Source organism: Vipera berus (assembly GCF_964194415.1).
Source record: "Vipera berus genome assembly, chromosome: 1".
In the NCBI taxonomy this organism is placed as follows: Eukaryota; Metazoa; Chordata; class Lepidosauria; order Squamata; family Viperidae; genus Vipera; species Vipera berus.
In genome coordinates this window covers 314290381-314313207 of record NC_138202.1, presented here as the reverse complement: position 1 = coordinate 314313207, position 22827 = coordinate 314290381, and positions in this window count along the sequence as shown.

Genomic DNA, 22827 nt, shown 5'->3' with positions numbered 1-22827 from the left:
TATTATGTGGTGCTTCCTTCAGGGTTCTATGAATGAAAAACTTTTTAAGGTCAGCCTACATATGGAGACAATCCATCTGCTATTTTGGAGAGCATACGAAGACTTCAAGGGAGTCTTAGTTACTGTAAATGTAAGTATACTCAGTTATGGAAAGTTTGAATGTCAGAGGAATTATTTTGGTACTAGTTCTCTATTTAAAAAATGATTTGCAACTTTTGAGACCAGTATGCTATAATGCTTAGTGTTAGTCTAGAGTAAGAACTTTCCTAGCTAAATCCAAGTTCAAACTAACCCATAGCCACAACTTTATTGGGCAACTTTGAGGCAGTCATCCTTGCTGAGTGAATGGAGATCCTCATTTAAGCCATCTTAAGTCCTAGGAGGAAAGGCAGGATGGGAAGGAGGAGGACGATGACAATAATTTATATTAAAGGTAAAGGTAAAGGTTCCCCCGCACATGTGTGCTAGTTGTTTCCAACTCTAGGGGCCAGTGCTCATCTCCGTTTCAAAGCCAAAGTGCCAGCGCTTGTCCGAGGATGTCTCCGTGGTCATGTGGCCAGCATGACTAGATGCCAAAGGCGCACGGAACGCTGTTACCTTCCCACCATAGTGGTCCCTATTTTTCTACTTGCATTTTTACGTGCTTTCGAACTGCTAGGTTGGCAGAAGCTGGGACGAGTAACAGGCGCTCACTCTGTTACGCAGCACTCGGGATTCGACCCACCAAACTGCCGACCTTCTGATCGACAAGCTCAGCGTTCTAACCCACTGAGCCACCGCGTCCCTAATTTATATTAGAGAACAATAAAATACACTACCATGTTTTGTGTGGTCCTTGGTGTTCTCTGAGCTTGCTTGTTTTCTTACAGACGTTTCATTACCAAACCAGGTAATATCATCTTCTGTTTGTACCACCATATATTTTTCCCAAGATAAATAATAGAAAAGCAGAAAGCTGATCTTCCCAGTTCTGTCTTCTAAATTGGGAATGAGTTGAAATATGCTACAGCACCAACACTGAAGCCATGGCTCCCTGATCCTGAGTTAAAGACTCCTTCACTTATAATATATTGACTATGTATCATTGGCAGGTATCAAACAGAGAGAAGCTTTATGCTATGTGACAGAGGCACAGGAATATAGTGCCTCAAAGGAGAGGAACTTGTCAACAGCTCTGTTCCAGATCTTGAGTGACAAATCTACTATTTCATTTTCTTTACCTTCCCCCAGGATTGCATCCTTGGGAGAGAGAGAAAAGCTGTAGTAACACAAACAGAGATAGCTCTTTCTCTCCCACACTGAACTATATTTATTTGTTAAAGGTTGCCAGCAAACAAGCTCCCACAGAGAAAAATTCCCAAACTACTGGAAGTATTACGAAATGTGCTTCTACAAATAATCATAGCTTTTCTGTGACTGATGAGAGATATTGTCCCTGGGATTCATTCATTATATTGGCTGAACCTAATCTTATTCTCTGTTGAGTTTCCCTCCTACATCTTCACTGATCATTTTTCACTCCAGGGTGAAATTCAAGCCTATCTGAGTACTAAGACAGATCTTTAATGCATTGAAGTTTTCCCTTGAAAAAATACTTGTGATTGAGGACGGTTATCATGAGGAATTCCTTTTTGAATCATGAATAGAAATGTATCATTATCTAGCTATCAATCAAATGTAAGCCAACTTTGCTTATGGATAGGGCAAGCTAACTTCTCTGCAGTAAAGCATGTCAGAAAATATCTCTTAGGATCAAGCACATGGTTGCAACACAAGCAGAAAAGTATAAAAGCAAGTTAGGGCTCTATTAGTCTGAAAGCCCAATGAAGTCACATGTATAGTTATTCAATAATGTTCTGCATTATAGATTTTAATTCCATTTAGAGGCATGTAAATCACTATATTCCTAATACATATGCTTGCAAAGAGGTGAATTATCAAGACAATGTCCTTATTTGTAACATTATAATACCTTAATTTTGCCTCAAGTGCCACTTTATCAATGAAGTCAAGCTAGTATAAGAAGAACAATAGAAATTGGTGTGAACACAGAAGGCTGTAGCTAATATGAGGCTCTACTAATCATATTAGCAATAATTGTCACTTGCCCAACCAGAAACAAAAGTTCAATCCGTCTCAGCAATAAAGATTAAGATTTAACTGGGCAAGAGCATCATATTGTTATTCTAACTTTGGTTTAATAAGCATCCTCATATCTTGGAGGCTGATGCAAATATCTCTCAGTGTATGGTTAGCCAATGCTTACAAGAGGTTTTATTTAAATAGGATAGTAGCCAAGGGATATCTCAAAAACTGCTGCCTAGAATTTTTGGCTAATGGATGATGGTCTGCTTCCATTTGCTGCCAGGTTTCTTTCCAGTGGCCACCAAGATCCTCTAGAACATAAAAAAAGATGTTAAGACCATCTGCATTATTAAACGGAAAATGAATTCACTTTTTAAACTATCCTTATTTATATAGGTAATAATTGAGTGATGGAGATGCTAACAGGGCCTCCTCTCCCACTTTACATATCCAAAAGATTTGGTTCCATTTGACATTAATATCAGGGTGTTTATAATAATAAATACACACTGTTAGTCCATGTGGACATGCTCACTCAGCAAGCGTTGAATTTAAAAAGAAGTAACTGCCTATTTTCTCCCATTATACAACTAAAGGCCCATGCACACTATACAAAGGAGTGATTCAACATAATTCAGCAATTATTTTTAATGTGTTGGACTGCTGGTTTACTTCTTATGTTATTTCAGACAGCCTGACCTATGAGTAATTTAACCATATTTTCTTAGAGTGAAAAAAAGAACATTTTATTTGTTTATTCTGGAGACAAATTTCAGTGATTTGACACAATTTTGATCGATTAAATAATAGCTTTCTTCCTGGTTTATGGGCAATTTCAGGCTTCCATCATAACATGAAAGAGGTGATGGTTGTCAGCCATGTGCTTGTTACGTGATGGGCAGATGGTCGGGTCAAATTTATAGTGTAACAGTGGGAACTTGTGAGCTTCCAGATGTTGATAGAGTCTAACTCCCATCAACCATCTCTAGCATAGCTTAATGTCTTTGATAAGGGGGAACTGTGGTCTAATTAAGTTGGGAGAGCTAAATTTCTCTCCTCCCTGTCTTGGTAGCTAATGATAAGAACTTCATAGTGAAATATTCAGGTGACAAGGTAAACGGCTGAACAAGCTATGGGAAGCAAAGATCAACTACAGGCCACTTTCAATTGTTTTAAACTGTTAGCATCAATTTTAATCACATGTTATTGTTATTTTGGGGAAGAAGTAATCCATGTTAGAGAATCTATACTTTTTTTAACTTTAACAAATTAATTTGTCCAAAGGACAAATGTGCTCTCTGTCTCCCATCCAATGTAACAATTAACTATCTGAAAACACTAAACAGGATATGCATGGTGCAAAAATGGAGAAATCCCACCCCTTAGCAAGAGACAATCATATAAACCTTTGTACATGGTGGCCTATAGTAGTTTAACATCTCCCTCCCTCCTTCCCTCCTCCCTCCCTCCCTCTCCTGAAAGAAAAATGGAAGAGAGGGATGGAGGGAAGGAGGAATGGATGGACAGACAGACAGACAGATAAGAATTATCAATAGTTATATTATCTCTGGCTAATCCCCTAAATGATTAGTGACCATTTATATTTTTATGTTCTAGGTTTTTGTCTTATTTCGTTTTATAGCTGTCCAAGTCAGAATCATCTCATTATCTTTTATATAATACACATATAATATACATAATATAATTAACACCTGTTAATTCCACACTATTTAAAGGAATAACCAGACCTTTTTATGACTCTGAAAGGCCTCAAGGCAAAGCATTCATTTCAATATTCATACATAACATGCACGCATCTTAGGTTCAGTATGAGAAAATAAAGGGTAAAGATGTTTTAAATAAATCTCTAAGTATAATTAAATGTGTTGACTTCTATGTATATAGCAGACAATGTAGTGTATGCAATATTGAACTTTCTAATCTTAGAATTATTGGATATAAACAGAGTGACCTTAATTTGTGATTTCAAGAGAACATTCTTCTATTGGAGTGATAATAAGATGATAGTTCTGTAGTTGTAAGCATCCTCCATCCAGAAACTCATCATTTCAAATTCAGCTTCAATATTTCACTGTGAAGTTCCAATATCTCAGGGGCTGCCACAAGGAAGAGGGAGTCAAGCTATTCTCCAAAACGCCTGAAGGCAGGACAAGAAGCAATAGATGGAAACTAGTCAAGGAGAGAAGCAACCTAGAACTAAGGAGAAACTTCCTGACAGTTAGAACAATTAACCAGTGGAACAACCTGCCTCCAGAAGCGATGAATGCTCCAACAATGGAAATTTTTAAGAAGAGACTGGACAACCATTTGTCTGAAATGGTATAGGGTTTCCTGCCCAAGCAGGGGGTTGGACTAGATGACCTCCAAGGTCCCTTCCAATTTCATTATTATTATTATTATTAAGCTGTAATAAGGATGATGTTGACCATCAGCTGTGATAGACAAGCAATCTGAACCGAATAGGCCACCAGTTCAGGGTTTTTCTCTACACATTTCCATTTAAATATTACTAATTCTTCTTACATTTCTTAGCATTTATGGTTACATGCATCAGCACAGGCACAATTGATGTAATCCGATGATGCCTTTTGTCTTCAGTTTGAGACAATGCATACTAGCCACACTCAAATTATTAAATTTTTACAAGAAAAATAAATCTGGTTGGCAGATTTATTTTTGGTATGATAAGTGGTGTGTAACATGTGGAAGCATTCAAGTAACATTACAAACTTAAAGATATTGAGGTTAAAAGAAAAGCTTGTTCATTTGCTCAGCCAATGGGCTCACAGTTAGGTCATTTTAGTGGACCTGCCAAGATACAGGAGCCTTACCCTTTGGCCTCATTGTGCCAGGTATAGAAGCCTTGTCAGGGGTTCTCTTTTTCCACCAATCACTTGCAACAACTATTTTGGTTTTTTCCAAAACTGTGAATATTCAATTCAGCTGCTTATTTAATGTTATATCTAGCTTTACCCTTGGGGAGAAAGAAAATCAGCTATGCAAAATGCAGTTACATATTTAACTTTCAAATTAACTTGGCCTTTCCTGTCAGGACCAGGTGGATTTAAATGTCAATGTAGCATTGCCATCTAGTGGCCTTTCCTTCCTAAAGTCCAGCTTTGAAGATAATTGTCATTTAATGATGGGAAAGCATTATAGTACAGAGGAGGAGATACCCTCAGAAGTCTAGTAGCATATTTTTTTCTAACAATTTTTCTTAAAAGATGTAACCTTTTATGAACTCACCTCATCAGATGCATAGAGTGGCTAAAATGGGATGCAGCGAGAAAACTCACAGATGCTATATGTGTAATCATTTCACAATGATAATGTATTAAAAAATTATTGTGCTTGTTGAGGCATTCTGGGACTTTTCATGTTCAACAATCTCTCAATTGTGCTGTTAAAGTCTCATTTTTCTAAAATGGCCATTTCGAAGTTTGCAGAGTAGAGCATCTTGACAGGTTGAAATGTCTTAAACCAGACATGTCAAACACAAGGCCCGGGGGCAGGATGTGGCCCACGAAGTGGTTTCATGTGGCCTGCGAAGCCATCCTGGAAACAGTGAGGGAACGGCCCCCACTGCCTTGGCCCTGGCCCAGAGACCCTCCTTCTGCCAGAGACCCTCAGATCTGTCCCACTCCTGCCCAGGCCCCCATAGGCACCCTTGATGTGAACGATGTAGAGCTGGCCATGCCCACCCAGTAGGCCATACGCACTCTAGCCACGCCCACCCAGTAGGCCACGCCCACCCTGGCCATACCCACCCGGCCCCCTGAGGGCAACCGCAATGCTGATGCGGCCCTCAGTGAAATTGAGTTTGACACCCCTGTCTTAAACTTACTTTGACCTTGTTTTAAATGCTGATGTCAACAAACATCAACTTGATCCTCACCAACAGCACCATCACAGATCCCAAAAATTTCACACACAAGATTAGAGACCCCATCAGAAGCTTTTCTTCTGTTATGTGTTTTGTAGACAGCCAGTATGGTATAGTCCAGGTGCTGGACTAGGAGTAGTTAGACCCAGGTTCTAGGGTTCCCTTAGGCATGGAAGCTGATAAGGTGACTGTGACTCAATCACTCTCTCTCTCAGCTGTAGACTGAACTCACTTAGTGACCAGGGACTGGGAGTGGCAACTCCATCATTAAGTACTGTGAAAACTAAACAAAAAATAACATGTATGCAAGGGGCCTGTACCACTTCTCTTTGGTTGTTAAGCAAATCACCATGGTTATTAAGTGAAATAATAATGATGATGATGATGATGATAATAATAATAATAATAATGATAATAATAATAATAATAATAATAATAATAATAATAATAATAATAATAATAATAATAATAATAATAATAATAATGTTGGAAGGGACCTTGGAGGTCATCTAGTCCAACCCCCTGCTCAGGGAGGAAACCCTATACCATTTCGGACAAATGGTATACTTCTTAAAGTCACTTCTTAAAAACTTCCAGTGTTGGAGCGTTCACAGCTTCTGGAGGCAGGTTGGTTAATTGGTCTAACCTTAGTTCTAGGTTGCTTCTCTCCTTGATTAGTTTCCATCCATTGCTTCTTGTCCTGCCTTTGGGCGCTTTGGAGAATAGCTTGAGTCCCTCCTCTTTCTGGCAGATCCTGAGATATTGGAACACTGCTATCATGTCCCGCCCCCCTTGTCCTTCTATTCATTAAACTAGACATACCCAATTCCAGCAGCCGTTCCTTATATGTTTTAGTCTCCAGTCCCCCAATCATCTTTGTTGCTCTTCTCTGTACTCTTTCTAGAGTCTCAACATCTTTTTTACATCGTGGTAACCAAAACTGGCCTTTTCATGGATTACTGCCTTGTCGTGGCGAAGGGGCTTGCGTAATTCAATGAACCTATGAGCTATGCCGTGCAGGGCCACCCAAGACGGAAAGGTCATAGCAGAGAGTTCTGACAAAACGTGATCCACTGGAGAAGGAAATGGCAACCCACTCCAGTATCTTTGCCATGAAAACCCTATGGACAGTACCAAAAGGCAAAACGATATGACGCTGGAAGATGAGCCCCTCAGGTCGGAAGGCGTCCAATATGCTACTGAGGAAGAGCAGAGGGCTAGTACTAGTAGTGCCAGAAAGAATGATGCGACTGGGCCAAAGCCAAAAGGATGCTCAGCTGTGGATGTGTCTGGTGGTGAAAGGAAAGTCCGATGCTATAAAGATTTTTTCTCCATAGGAACCTGGAATATAAGATCCATAAATCAAGGAAAGCTGGACGTCATCAAACAAGAGATGACAAGACTGAACATCGACATCTTGGGAATCAGCGAACTAAAATGGACAGGAATGGGTGAATTTAATTCAGATGACCATCAGGTATACTACTGCGGGCAAGAATCCCTCAGAAGAAATGGAGTAGCCTTCATAGTCAATAAAAGAGTAGGAAAAGCAATACTGGGATACAATCCCCAAAATGACAGAATGATCTCAGTTCGAATCCAAGGCAAACCATTCAATATGGACAGTAGTCCATTGCACTCATTTCTCACGCTAGTAAAGTTATGCCTAAAATCCTACAAGCTAGACTCCAGCAGTACGTGGATCAAGAACTACCAGAAGTACAGGCAGGATTTCGAAGAGGCAGAGGAACTAGAGATCAAAGTGCCAACATACGCTGGATCATGGAGAAAGCTAGAGAGTTCCAGAAAAACATCTACTTCTGCTTCATTGACTATGCTAAAGCCTTTGATTGTGTGGATCATAACAAACTGTGGCAAGTTCTTAAAGAGATGGGAGTACCAGACCATCTTATTTGTCTCTTGAGAAACCTATATGTGGGCCAAGAAGCAACAGTGAGAACTGGACACGGAACCATTGATTGGTTCAAAATTGGGAAAGGAGTCCGGCAAGGCTGTATACTGTCAACCTGCCTATTTAACTTATATGCAGAGCACATCATGAGAAAGGCAGGGCTAGATGAATCAAAAGTTGGAATTAAGATTGCTGGAAGAAATAACAACAACCTAAGATATGCAGATGATACCACTCTAATGGCAGAAAGTGAAGAGGAACTGAAGAGTCTCTTGTTGCAAGTGAAGAAGGAGAGTGCAAAAGTTGGGTTGAAACTTAACATTAAGAAAACCAAGATCATGGCATCCGGCCCTCTCAATTCCTGGCAAATAGATGGGGAAGAAATGGGGGTAGTGACAGATTTTATTTTCCTGGGCTCCAAGATCACTGCAGATGGGGACTGTAGACAAGAAATTAAAAGACGCTTGCTCCTGGGGAGGAAAGCCATGGCAAATCTAGACAGCACACTAAAAAGCAGAGACATCACCCTGTCAACAAATTTGCATATAGTCAAGGCTATGGTCTTCCCAGTTGCAATGTATGGCAGTGAAAGTTGGCCCATAAGAAAGGCTGAGCGCCTTTCTTACAGCACTCTCTAAATCGTTTACAGAGTCAGCATATTGCTCCCAACAATCTGGGTCTTCATTTTACCGATCTCGGAAGGATGGAAGGCTGAGTCAACCCTGAGCCAGTGAGGATCAAACTCCTGGCAGTCAGCTGAATTAGCTTGCAATACTGCATTCCAACCCCTATGCCACTGTGCCACAGCAATAACCAAGGTCTGTTTATATCTACAAGCTACATTCAGCCAGCATGATAGATTACAGCCCATAAACATCAGTGAAGCGTCTTTATTTCTTAGTGAATTGATTTGGAATAATAGTAATAATTGTAATGACTTTGGCAATGAAATTTCCCTAGACAGTGTGTTTAAAAGCAGAAGTCATTGTTTATAATTTAATAAATAAGTTAATATTAATAAGTTAATAAAAGCAGTTAAAGACACTGAGCTTGTCGGCTGGAAAACTGACAGCCCAGGTTCGAGACCCACGTGCTGCGCAACAGGGTGAGATCCCGTTACTTGCCCCAGGTCCTGCCCACCTAGCAGTTAGAAAGCATGCAAATGTGAGTAGATAAATAGGTACCACTTCGGTGGAAAGGTAAGAGTGTTCCAGGTGCCTCAGCATATAATCATATTGGCCACAAGACCACAGAAATGTCTTTGCACAACATTAGCTTCCTTGCTTAAGAAACGGAAATGAGCATCATCCCCTAGAGTTAAACATGACTAGATAAGGCAGGGGTAGGCAACCTTGGCTCTTTTATGACTCGTGGACTTCTGGGAGTTGAAGCCCACGAGTCATAAAAGAGCCAAAGTTGCCTACCCCTGAGATAAGGGAAACCTTTACCTTTACCTTCAATATATAAATATTTTGAATTAAATTTAAATATAAGGCTTTTCTGCTGATCGACTCCTATGGGCATCTAGTTTTGTCAGTCTTGGAAATAAAATGCAAGATCAAGATGATCATTGGTATAAGCCAAACAAATTCTTATTACTTTATAAATACAAACAAAATAATATTTTCTTACATACTAGACAAGAAAGATTGTCATAGATATTAATGAATCAAGGAAAGATTTATTCCAGAGATTTACAGCCACTGCTATTTTTGCATCCTGGTGGACTTGAACCACGAGACAAGTTTTAAACTCTCTTGTGGTTCATGAGGATTTGGAGACAGACTTTTCATATGTATTCCTGGAATAAAATCCTGGCTCCATTGGAGTTAGTGGCAAAAGTCCCATGGTTTTCAACACAGAGCTGCATTTCTTCTGCCCTTCTGCTTCTTCCAAATCCTGTGATGGTTTATCTTAACATGTACTAATTTTTTTTACTGAAGCCAATATCATTTCATTTGCCTGCTATGGAAAAATAACAGCAGTGAAGTTATAAAGTATGTTGTATCATATTTTATAATGTTGAACAGAGGTTGATGTGGTCAAGTCATGTAGCTTAAAAATAAAGTATTGAGGCCAAGGCTAAATGGGTGGCCTTGCACGAAACCCTAGATTTCTCTTTTTGTTTAGTTTTCCTTTTGCAGAAGGTAGAACAGAGGACTGATTAATTCAATAATTTACAGAATAGGATTTCTCCAAGATACTGACACTGGCTGAATCAAAAGTTTGGACATCACCTAGATGTCATCTATTTTGTCCCTTAATCTCACCGCACTCTCAATCCCACACACACACACACACACACACAAAAAAAAAAAGCTGAAAAAAACCAGGCCTAGCTACTTGGTGACTGGCCATGTGTCCTTGCAACTCTCAGAGGTTATTCATTTTTGGGCCCACCTACCACAAAAGGTTGCCCATGTCTCTGAACAATTTAACTAGTTGCTAAACTTGAGACATCTTGCTTCCAATAGAACCATCATATCTTCTGACTCTTCATGAAGCGGTCAGCCTGACAATAAGTTCTCCATCATAATGTACAACTAAACCTAAATAACCTCAGAAAAAACAAACAAAAAAACAAACATAGTTGCACTTGATTAGTGCTTCGATGGGACATTACCTGAAAATCACAGGGCTGTAGGTTAAACCTAGAAGCTGAGAAGAAGGCATTGGCAGGTAGTTCTATATTAATTTTTAAAAATGTAGATATATTGTCCCCCTATTCAACAGGAGTCAAGCTTGATTCCAGGAAGATTTTATTTTTCCAGCATAGTTTTTAAGGAGGTGATACGTAAGAATGAAGGAAGAAATGAATTAAGATTGAGAGGCCAGCTTGAGAAGAAAAGCATTTATAGTCATATGTTTTCTATTTTGTTCATTCATTCTCTTTCTACACACACACACACACACACACACACACACACACACACACACACAACACCCCATAGTGAACCAGAATGCTCTATAGATATTTTCTAGCTGCTGGAGACAGAAGATATAGCAGCAATAGCTTCCTTCCTATTTTTCTCTCTCTCCAGTTTTATCCAATATCTTCATTAGAATTCCTCTATGCACCTCAAAATGGGAGGGAGAGGGTCTGAGAGTGATTGCAACAATCTCTACAGTATTGCCCAAATTTTAATGACTTTTTTTTTGAAGAGTGCACTATAGTAGTTGAGTTCAGGGACCCAATGGACTGTCGGGTTCCAGAACTGTGCTCAATGAACTGGCCCTAATGGCACATCTGCAGATAACTGCAACAACATTCATGGCTCCTGAATGAATTTCTCCACAACAAGGACACATGGGTTTTGCACACTTTGCCTTACTCCTCCTTCTGTCTAATGCACTAATCCTATGGCAGGAAAACCAATCTTCTTTGACATTTCCTTTCATATTTGTTAGGTGCATATTTGTCTGATCTGCCCATTCTGCTAATGCGCACTTGTTACCAGGCCTACTATTGTAGTACATCTACTGCCCATCAAAACTGGCTGGTGATCACAATATATTTAAGATAAAAGTCATCCAAAATCAAGATGAAGAAACTTCTGCTTTAAAGCCTGCTGGCCATGGCACTCTTTTGCCAGGTCAGATTGGTGATTTGCATCAAAATGCTTTGAATTGTTGTGAAGACCATTCAACTCTTCTTTCGAATGCATATTTATTTCTGATGCATATTTATTTCTCATGTTTATTTTAAAGCCAAGTCTTCATTTTCTGGTAACATTTCCCCCATTTTGCAAAATAACTGCCAACATATTTTGCTACAAGACATAGAGCACATACATAAATTTAAACCACCAAAGTCTGGATCCAACTTTATAACAAGTTGCCAAAATTCTGCAGCTTCTCTAAAACTGCTTAAGAAAGAGCTAAAAGCGGAAATAGATTAGTACTGTTTATACAGCTTTTCAAACTCATTAGTATTTAAAGCTACTGCTGAAACAAAATGTCTATGAAGTTTCATCATTCAAAAAGCATTATTGGTTGATTGATTCCATACTACATTCTGAACAGTTTATAGCCATTTTATGTTAATTTCAAAATTCTTGGAAAATATTCAGATTTGAACAAGAAACCCAGCACCGAACCCACAGTGAATCCCTCCATTTCTCTAAAAAGGAGGCAGGTTTCATTTTTTTATAGCAAATATGAATGCTCCACAGATTGCATATAAACTACTAATCCTAGAAATTACATTTTTGTGCCCATATTCTCTTCAATCCCTGGAAAGACTTTGAGCCCCTAATACTGATGATTATTTTGACATGATCTTGACTAAATTTAAGTTTGGTCTACATGTTTCTAATATTAATCCTCTATTTCATAAAATTATGAAAGTAATTTTATCAAATAGTAATTAAAAAGTAATGAAACAACTAAAATGAATGCTAGAAATGATGAATTGACAGATGCAAATTTTTATGGGTGCATATGAAACTAAGACTCAATAGATGGGTGAAAGTTGCATATTACACACCAGTGAATGGTAATAATGAAAAAAAATAGACAAATTAGATTGCTGAAAAATTGTGCAAAATTTTGAATGAACACTTTTTCAAAGGAAAAAATAACTCTGATAGGTGATATGAATGGGTGGGTGGAAACAAGAGGGTAAAGGATGACTCTCTCCAAATGATTGAGCTATTCAGAGAGTCAATAATGAGTGAAAATTATGAATATTTCATGAGTATCTATCTGGTTAGAAAAAATACTGTTGGTTTCTGGTTTAAACAGAAGCCTGGTCATACGTACACATGGCAAAAAAATTAATATAAACCTTACAGCCTGATTGATTTGATTACTTACAATGAAAGATTAAGAGAATTAGTGAAGGATACTCAAAGGTTCTGAATGAAGTTGTGATTTTTTTTAATACCAAGAGTGATTCGTGGGGAAAAAATAGATATAAAAGGAGGGTAAAAGGGGGAAAAATAAGTGAAAGTAGATAACTGGAAGAATAGAAAGTGTGACTGTGCTATATGAAAAAATATTCCAAAATATTCTATAATTTCCAAAAGGATGGAAGGATATATGATAAAAAAAATTCCTTCTCACCCTTATGGGTGGTATGTGTCTTCCTCAATCTCGGGTCTTCTACCAGAGGCCTGGGAATTTGAGGTTCTGCAAAGGGACTTAGTTATTCCTAGCACTACACTCTTCTGGACACAGACCTCAGATGTTTTTCCTGGGATCTGTTGGAATCATTCTCCCAGCTTAGGAACCACAGCCCCAGTTCTCCTACCACTAATGGGACCACTTTGGCCTTTACTTATGCATATATCTTCACTCATCATAAGGTAATCCAGATTCAGGGACAACTACAATACTCAATAATTTAAGGTGAGCTTCTGGAGCTCCAGCTGCTTTGCCAAAGCCAATTGATGGCCCTTGCTAGTAGCTACTACAGGTAGCCGTAGAATTACCACCAGTCACTTACCAACTGTTCAGTTATGATGGCCTTGAAAAGGTTACATGCAATCTGTCCTCAAAGTTATGACTGCTGCACCACTCCAACAGTCACATGACATGCCTTTCAGGTTCTTGGCGAGCAGCTTGCATTTGCAACTGATTGCAGCATCTCAAATTGTTGTGTTTTGTGACTTTTGGGTTGTTTTCCGGCCCATTGGATAATCTGGATTCAGACTTATGACCATGTCATTTGCTTAACAATAGTAGTGACCTGCTTAACAACCTTTGTAAAAATGAAGTCCTAAAATTGAATCTGGTTGCATGGTGACTCCGTGACGGAGGCACTCGACCGCGTTGTACCCATGCAGCCCCTGACCCGGCGCAGATCCCAATGGGCTCCATGGTTTTCCGCGGAGCTTCGGGAGATGAAGCGTCGGAGATGGGGCCTAGAGAGCTGTTGGAGATCCAGCTGGTCTGAATCCGACCGATTGCGACTGAGGTCCTCTACGAGGTCTTATCTCGCGGCGATGAGGGCGGCAAGGTCTAACTACTTTGCTACCCTCATCGCGTCCGCAGATAATCGCCCGGCCACCCTGTTTAGGGTGACCCACTCCCTCCTCAATCAGGAGGTGAGGGAGGAGCCCTTGCAGGGTCGTGCCGAGGAGTTTAGCCAACATCTGTCGGACAAAATCGCTCGGATTTGGACCGGTCTGGACTCCGACTGGGCAGAGTCTGACGGAGGTGACACAAGCGGTCTTGGTGGGAAGAGTTCGACCCTGTGACTCCAGAAAATGTGGACAGGATCATGGGGAGGCTGAGCTCCACCATGTGTTTATTGGACCCGTGCCCCTCCTGGCTGGTTTATGCGGCTCGGGAGGGGACACAAGGCTGGCTCCAGGCAGTGATAACTGCTTCTTTGAGCGAGGGTAGCTTTCCCGCCGCCTTGAAGGAGGTGGTGGTGAGACCCCTCCTCAAGAAGCCTGCCCTGGACCCGGCTATTTTGAACAACTATCGTCCGGTCTCCAACCTTTGCTTTCTTGCGAAGGTTGTTGAGAGCGTGGTGGCGCATCAGCTCCCTCTGTTCCTGGAGGAAGCTGATTATCTGGACCCATACCAATTGGGCTTTAGGCCCGGGTACAGCACAGAGACGGCATTGGTCGCGCTGGTGAATGATCTCTGGCGGGCTCGGGACAGGGTTTGTTCCTCTGTCCTAGTCCTATTAGACCTCTCAGCGGCTTTTGATACCATCGACCATGGTATCTTACTGCGGCGTCTCAGGGGGTTGGGAGTGGGAGGCACTGTTCTTCAGTGGTTCTCCTCCTACCTCCTGGGACGTTCACAGTCGGTGCTGGCAGGAGGGCAGAGGTCGGCCTCGAGGCCTCTCGTTTGTGGAGTTCCTCAGGGGTCAGTCCTCTCGCCTCTCCTGTTCAACATCTATATGAAGCCACTGGGTGAGATCATTCGTGGTTTTGGGGTCGGGTATCATCACTATGCTGATAATACCCAGCTCTTCATCTCCACCCCAAACCACCCCAGTGATGCCCTCGATGTGATGTCTCATTGCCTGGAGGCAGTTCGGGTCTGGATGGGGAGGAACAGGCTTCGGCTCAATCCCGACAAGACTGAGTGGTTGTACGTGCCAGCATCTCGGGAAATTCAGGTTATTCCATCTTTAACCATGGGGGGTGAGGTGTTACCCCCCGTAGATAGGGCTCGCAACTTGGGTGTCCTCCTGGATTCACAGCTCAGTCTGGAAGATCATATAGAAGCTGTGACCAGGGGGGCCTTTGCCCAGGTTCGCCTGGTGCACCAGTTGCGACCCTATCTGGACCGGGATGCCCTGCATACAGTCACTCATGCTCTCGTGACCTCTCGTATAGACTACTGCAATGCTCTGTACATGGGGCTGCCCTTGAGGACCACTCAGAGGCTTCAGCTGGTGCAGAATGCGGCCGCGCGAGTTGTGATGGGGGTCTCCCGATACTCACATGTAACACCTCTACTCCGCGAGCTGCATTGGCTTCCAATTGCCCTCCGGGTGAGATTCCAGGTGCTGGTGATTACCTATAAAGCCCTAAATGGCATGGGTCCAGATTACTTACGGGAGCACCTGCTGCCGGCGTCAACTTCCCTTCGTCCTGTGCGCTCCCACAGAGAGAGCCTCCTCAGGGTGCCGTCAGTCAGAGAGTGTCGGCTGGCGGCCCCCAGGGGGAGAGCATTCTCTGTGGGTGCGCCAGCCCTTTGGAATCAATTACCGGCTCCTGACCTTCGCTCTTTCCGCCGTGATCTGAAAACGTACCTATTTGAACAAGCCAGCCTGGTCTAATGGGTTTGGGGTATTTTAATTTGTAATTTTTAATTATTTATTGTAATGGGCTAGTTCTATTTAATCTTATTTTTAACTTTTGTATATTGTATTTTTATTGTATTTTTATTGCCCTGTACACCACCCTGAGTCCTTTGGGAGAAGGGTGGTATAGAAATTAAATTAATAATAATAATAATAACTTACAGACACAGTTACTTATAATCAAAATTTGGGGATCCATTGAAGTTGTAAATCTGCACAGTACAATTTTGAATTTCTCACCGTACCATACAACATCTGCTACAGAATTGCACCAGCATACTGTGGGCAAATAGATTGTGGGCCTTTATTTACATCCAGCCACTGCAGCCAGATATGTCATGAGAATTAAATAAAAGTGATGGCTTAACAAATGTACAAGGAATAGGAAACTTGAAGGGAGGGTGCTATGGGGGTAGATATTTCCTAAAGCCAGTTTTATTCAAAGAAAACAGTTGTCTTAAATATATCAGTTATCTCTTTACATTTTAAACAAATACATTTGTCCTGGTCCTGCCAATATTCAAATCAGCAAATGATTTATCTTCAATCTTAAAACATTTTGTAGAGTCAGAAAAGTTACCAAGAGCGAGCGTCAGTGGTATGAGACCTGAGCTCTCTACAACTATAGATTTACAGAAGAATTCTTTCTGTTCCTGACCTTCACATGCTCAGCTGAAGCTGTAGGATTTAGTTTTACATAAGTGGAAATTAAATTGACATATGTCTGTCCATCTCTAGGCAGGCTCACCAACCCTCTACATGCCATGAGCCTTTGCGAGCCACCGTTGAAATTTCCCAAACGCCCCAAGAGTGACATTTTATTTATTCATTAAATTTATATACCGCCCATCTCACTGCTGAACTTTATATCTGGTGCTCTGAATCTTTGAGAGAATTGAAATAAAATGCTGGTCCCCAGTTGAACACAGACATATGCTACTAACTCTGTCAGAGAAGCCAAAGGGCTGAGGCCCATCATATTTACATATTTACAGCTTTTCTAATCCCTTCTCCTCTTAAGTTGCAGGTAGCTCAAAACACTTATCAGTAAAATAATTATGCTAAACAGCAGCAGAGAAACAAATTGTTCAGGTCAGAAGGATGGGAGGAAAATGATTCCAAAGGAGAAGAAAAAGAGCACTAATTTTCTCTGTTCCCACCCCACCTCACAAAATGCACATACAAACACACACAGAGAGAGAGAGAGACACAGACACACAGACAGACACTCCAAGGGAATTAGCTTCTTAATCATAAACAGGGAGGCCTGAAGCAAGGAACTGAAATGAAGGACCTTTCTATAGTCCTTTGCTTTGATACATGCGCCAGGCAGAACCAATCAATGACAGTTTTAACTATATAAACACCCAAGGGCTAGATGTCATATTTGACAAGGTCCGGTCTTCTCCTGGACACAGAACAGGGGCAGAAAAGCTGTTTCGTACATCTAGGAACACCCTATGCAATTAGACTGAAAATACTTGCTTATCAGTTATGGCATTGTAATGTCAAACACACAGTGGCTGCTTGATGTTTTAATTTTACCTCCCAGTAACGAGAAAATTAGCTGGTTTTGTTTAGTTGTCTTCTGAATGTATCAATGTGAAAGGTTAGGCTTAAAGGGAAGATAAGCTGCCTGACATGTCTAAGACAGCTGAGGAAAGATCTCCATGTCCTATTTGTTTAGACAATGCCATCAGTGCTGGTTTAGGCAAATGCTATTAGTGGAACATTCACTACTAGCTTAAAATAACCAAACCACCCAGAGACTCTTTAAGAGTGAGGTGGGTAGTCTCTAAATTTGATAACTAAATAAAAATGAGTAGACTATTCATTGAAAAATGAAACTAACACAACATACAGTAAGCGATCTTTACAACTAAATCAGCCAAATAACAATAAACTGTTAATTCATATTATTATTTACTTGAGTTACTTGAGTTCAAGGAGGAAATAATGAAGAACAACATATGTTAGAGATCTGTAAAACTATTAATGTGCTGAATAAGAGGACAAATCCAGATGTACCACCAAAACAGAGATTCTCATTATTAGTCCTTCAGTGATAATGCTGTATTTCCTTCAAATCTTGTTGAACATACCTTAATTTGGAATTCAGCATATTTTCAGGCACATGGATATTATTGTACAGTCTCATATGATTGCCTGGGCTCTCATCAGTTGTCAGAATAGTAGAATCTTCTGACATATAATGGTATTTTGCATGGAAAGATGAGGGCCACCACATGCTTGCCCAATTCTTACTCTTCTTGACAGAGTTAGTTAGTCTGTTAGTTAGTTAGTCTGGCCCATGGCTAAAAGAGACAATCATCACCTTTTCCAAGGATATGTCCATGAATGTTAAAAAAAAGAAAGGCATCAAGACCTTGGCCCAGAAAATATAATTATATATAAAAAATTATAAGACAGACTCAAATATTGCCTTTCCTGGGAAAAATGACTGAAGAAAAAGGTGGTCTTGTAGCTTCAGATGTACCTGGATGAAATTGATTTTCTGGACTCATTTCAATCAGGGTTTTCTCCAGTTATTTACCAGGAACTGAGCTCAGAGATAGGATGACCATTGTTAAACAAGGGGGGGGAAAACCCTTGTTTAAAAGTATAGACACATTTTAAAAATTACAGTGTTCTATTGATTGTTAATAAAAGCAAATCTTGCAAAACTTGTTCCATAATGTACTTGGCCTTAGAAATCATACTGTAAAATGCCAGCGTATGTCGCTGTTACCCACTCTTTCAATAAGATGATCCAAGACATGACACCAATATTTATTTCCACACTGTCTACGGAGATTCTCATTCATCCAGGTCAAGCTTCTTGGCTGAGAAGCAAAACGTCTTCAAAGAAAAAACAAGAAAGTCCTGTTGCCTCCTGAAAAAACACCTTTGGGTCATTTCCATAATATTCATAAAGGAAATTAAATTTAGAAAATAGCATTTAACAAGCTGTAGCATTATTAAGCTCTCCCTTAGCCACAGCTCCTCCTGCCTATACATGAACTATTGAACTCATCTAAAATTTATGGGAAGTCAATTGCATAAAGCCACTCCCAAAACGCTCATAAAATTGAGCTCACCTGTGCTAGGTTGAGTATATTAAGCTGCATATGCCACTTTATGCTTATAACCTTTGGCTTTGCCAGTTTGCATCTAGATTTGCACAAGGAGAAACCATAATTGCTCCAAGTATAGCCTCGTATTGTTGAAATATCTTTTGTTATCACTTCCAAACTGATCAAATGTAAATAAGACTATGTGAAAAAGCCATAAGACACCAGGAATTTTCTACTGCAAAATGAACAGCACAACTGTGTTCCTGGACAGTTTCTTCTATTTTAGCAAGGTTTGTTTTGCAAGAGAAGTTATTAGCAGAATGTCAGCCCAAACATTTTGTTTTCTAACAGTGGTGCGTTATTAAAAGGCCAATGCTTATTAATTTAAAAGCCGGAAAGTAAAGATGAAGTCATAATGCACAGCAGCCATTGGTCCCATTAACCTTGGGAGCTTCTTTCCAAATGCTACAATTATAATTTCATTGTCTTCCAATGATAACCAATATGGTACCCAATGGCATCGTAAGCTCCTGCCCATTTATTGGGTGGAACAGAGGCACAAATGCCTCATCCCTCAATATCTATACAAAGTGGCTGGGTGTGGTGTCAACAAAGGGTCAGGTATCATTAATAAGCTGCTAATGCTCAGCTGCATAGAGTATCTCAGTCCCAAGTTGACCAAGTGATGTTGTCAGAGAATCTCTCATCAGACACTGAATTCCCTTGGTACTTTTGCAAAACTATTCTAGTGTATAAAGCCCATTTGGCAAGCCTGAAGATCAGTTTCAAAGTGCCAAAAACATGCTTCCTTTTAGTTCTCTGCCTCCCCATTGAAGAAAAAGTCTTGTTTAATTGTAGACAGAACCACTCTCATGATGAGAGAATACTCAAATCCATTTCAATCCAGCAGTTGCAAGATTGATTCCATTTCCTGCACATAGTCTACTAAAGTAGCCAGACTCCCTTTCTTATACCAAATAACAAATGAGATAGTAAATTTCAATTTTTCTTTACTTCTAAATTCATTTTTACCTTTTTATTTCTTCTCCCTTTTGCTGCCATTTCTTTATAAAGCTAAAGTCTGCACAGTTCTAGATTATCAACTTTAGTCCACGGGATTCCTGGTGAGCAGATTAGCCTAAGGGTAAAGGTGTAACCATTAGCAATGTTCTCAAATCCACTTCATTAATGGGTTAATCCATTTCGTCGCAGTTCTGTACCATTTTATTTTTGAAACAATTGAATAAAATTCAGCAATTTTCTAGTATAGGTATTTTCCATGCATTTTTTTTAAAAAAATCTGTATCTTAATATGCTATTTTCCCTTTCCCCAAGAAATTTTACTGATGGCCTTATCAGGCTATTCTGATGAGAAAAGAATTGATTCATTATGACCATTCTGTGTTCTGTAAATGATTTGTTTGAGGTTAGCCAACATTTTAGTGGTTCATCCTCTCCTCCTTTTCAGTGAACTAGGCCAGAATAATTTTTTACAAGCATATTGTGGCCTGCAATATTGTCAAACTTAGATTTGTTCATGTTTATGCTCTTGTCTCCTGAGTTTAGGAGTTACTAATTATGCCAAATGAACCACTTCAATTTTTGGTCTTCAATTTTTAGGAGCACCACAAACAAGGTCCTAATTTCCTATTCTTATTGTTATGTTTAAGAAAAAAAAATCAGTGAGACTGGAACCAAAAAAGCATCTTCTGCTTTTTCTTGACATTCCCATTGCTCTCAGGCTGCATATTTATTCCTTTATAAAATGAAGGAAGATGCTATACATATGGGCGGGCATCTGCTTAGAATATCAGTTTTTACGCTTTGGTGAAATAGTAACAAAATTCAGGATAGAACCAATTGTAGATAAAAGTGTTGGAAGTAAAAGTTTGAGAAGATGGCTTGTTCATTTTCTGGATCACTTTGGCTCAATCACTATCTTTTGTTGCACTAACCCACTTTTCAGGACTGTTATAAGAATAAGTGAAAGAATGAACTGAATCACTGATATACACACACACATGAACATACACATTACTTTGATCTTTCCATTCTTCTGCACACATGGCTGAAGCATAAAATTCTTCTTACCAAGAAGAAAGTCCCCCATAAAACCTTGCTTATAAAGCCACTTACACATCTCCTTTGTTTCCATTGCTCAATACCTGAGAAGCACTTTGCTGCCAATGCCTGATCATCTTCACGTCTACTGATGTTGAAATGTAGGGAACACTTCTATAGTGGATGAGGTAAGTGAAAGAAGCTTGGGAGGCAGACAATGGGCAACAAACTACCAACTAGTTCTGCAGAATTGCAGTGTTTCAAATAAAAGCCAGCTCTGCTGGAATTAAACAAGCATCATCACAAAACCAGCAATATAATAGATCTCTGATTTCCATAAGATTTAATCACATTAAGAAGCTAATTCTAAACTGTCATGTCAACCATTTTAGGCTGTGTGAACAGGACAATCTGCCTAATTAGCTTTCTGCTCTCTGTGTTGTGTATCTGTATAACAATCTTATACTGAATTTTGTCAATATCATGTTCACAGCTCACTTCACAGGTCACTTCCATGCCTATTCATCTAATTTCTAACTGTGTTGATTTAAGTTCTCCTGAAGCTAATGAGATTATCCAGAAAACTATCCAGAGATAGTTCTTGCAACTGCAGCTACCATTTTTTAGAACTGAATTGGGAAAAGGATGCAATTAATATATGGCTGTACTTTCTAGAATGGATTAAAATTCCTCTTCTTTTTTCTAAAACCTCTTTTAAAATCTTCTTTCACCACGTTCATCCACAAACTGCAATGTGACATATCTTCTTTTTGACAGATTTTTTTTAATTTCTATTTAAAATGATTCCTTGAAGAAAAGTGATAGCAATAGCTATAGCACTTAGACTTACAGTATATACCACTACATAGTGCTTTACAGCCCTCTCCAAGCAGTTTATAGAGACAGCATTTTGCCCCCAATAATCTGGGTCCTCATTTTACTGACCTCAGAAGGATGGAAGCCTGAGTCGACCTTGAGCTGGGTCAGAATCAAACTCCTGCCTGTAGAACAGACATGTCAAACACAAGGCCCGGGGGCCAGATCCGGCCCGCAAAGTGGTTTCATGCGCCCTGCGAAGCCATCCTGGAAATAGTGAGGCAACGGCCCCCACTGCCTTGGCCCTGGCCCAGAGACCCTCCTTCTGCCAGAGACCCTCAGATGTGTCCCACTCCTGCCCAGGCACCCATAGGCACCCTTGATGCAAACAATGTAGAGCTGGCCATGCCCACCCAGTAGGCCATACACACTCTAGTCACGCCCACCCAGTAGGCCACGCCCACCCAGGCCATACCCACCCGGCCCCCTGAGGGCAACTGTACTGCTGATGCGGCCCTCAATGAAATTGAGTTTGACACCCCTGCTGTAGAATAACCACTAATACCTTTGAAAATAACATCTACTAACTATAATCTACTAACTATAATCTACTAATTATATAACATCAGTTATATAATTCTAATTTCAAAACTACAAAACAAGCAACTTGATAAAAAAAAGAGTATGTAATCTACAGACTTTCTCAAAGTGGAAAGATAGAAACTTTTCAAACTTATAGCAATTACTGATGGATAATTCATTTTTGCATTTAAAAAGCAAGCACTATTTGTAATTCCTTCCAATACAAGATACTGTATCTTGGTTAATGTAGGCTTTCAGTTAATATAGGTCTCATAGCAAAGAAACAACATACGAGTGATGAGTGAAAGAAACCTGATTATGTGTACAAAGGCCTTTTCTTCATCACTCCAAAGCCCAAACCTTCTGTCTTCCCCTCTTAGTTTTTATATAGAATTTTTATTGAGTTGATTTTAATTATGATATAATCTCTAGTACATAAAAAGAGGATATAGTAAAGAGAAATCTATAAAAAGTAACTTCAAACCTTCATCACAGCAAATACAAATAATCTTTATAACTCTTTACCCCTTCTTAATTTACAATGATCTCTTCATCCTATCTTCCATCTCTTATCTATAAAAAAATCCATAAAACATCATCTTTTCAGTCCTCAGTGTCAGCAGAA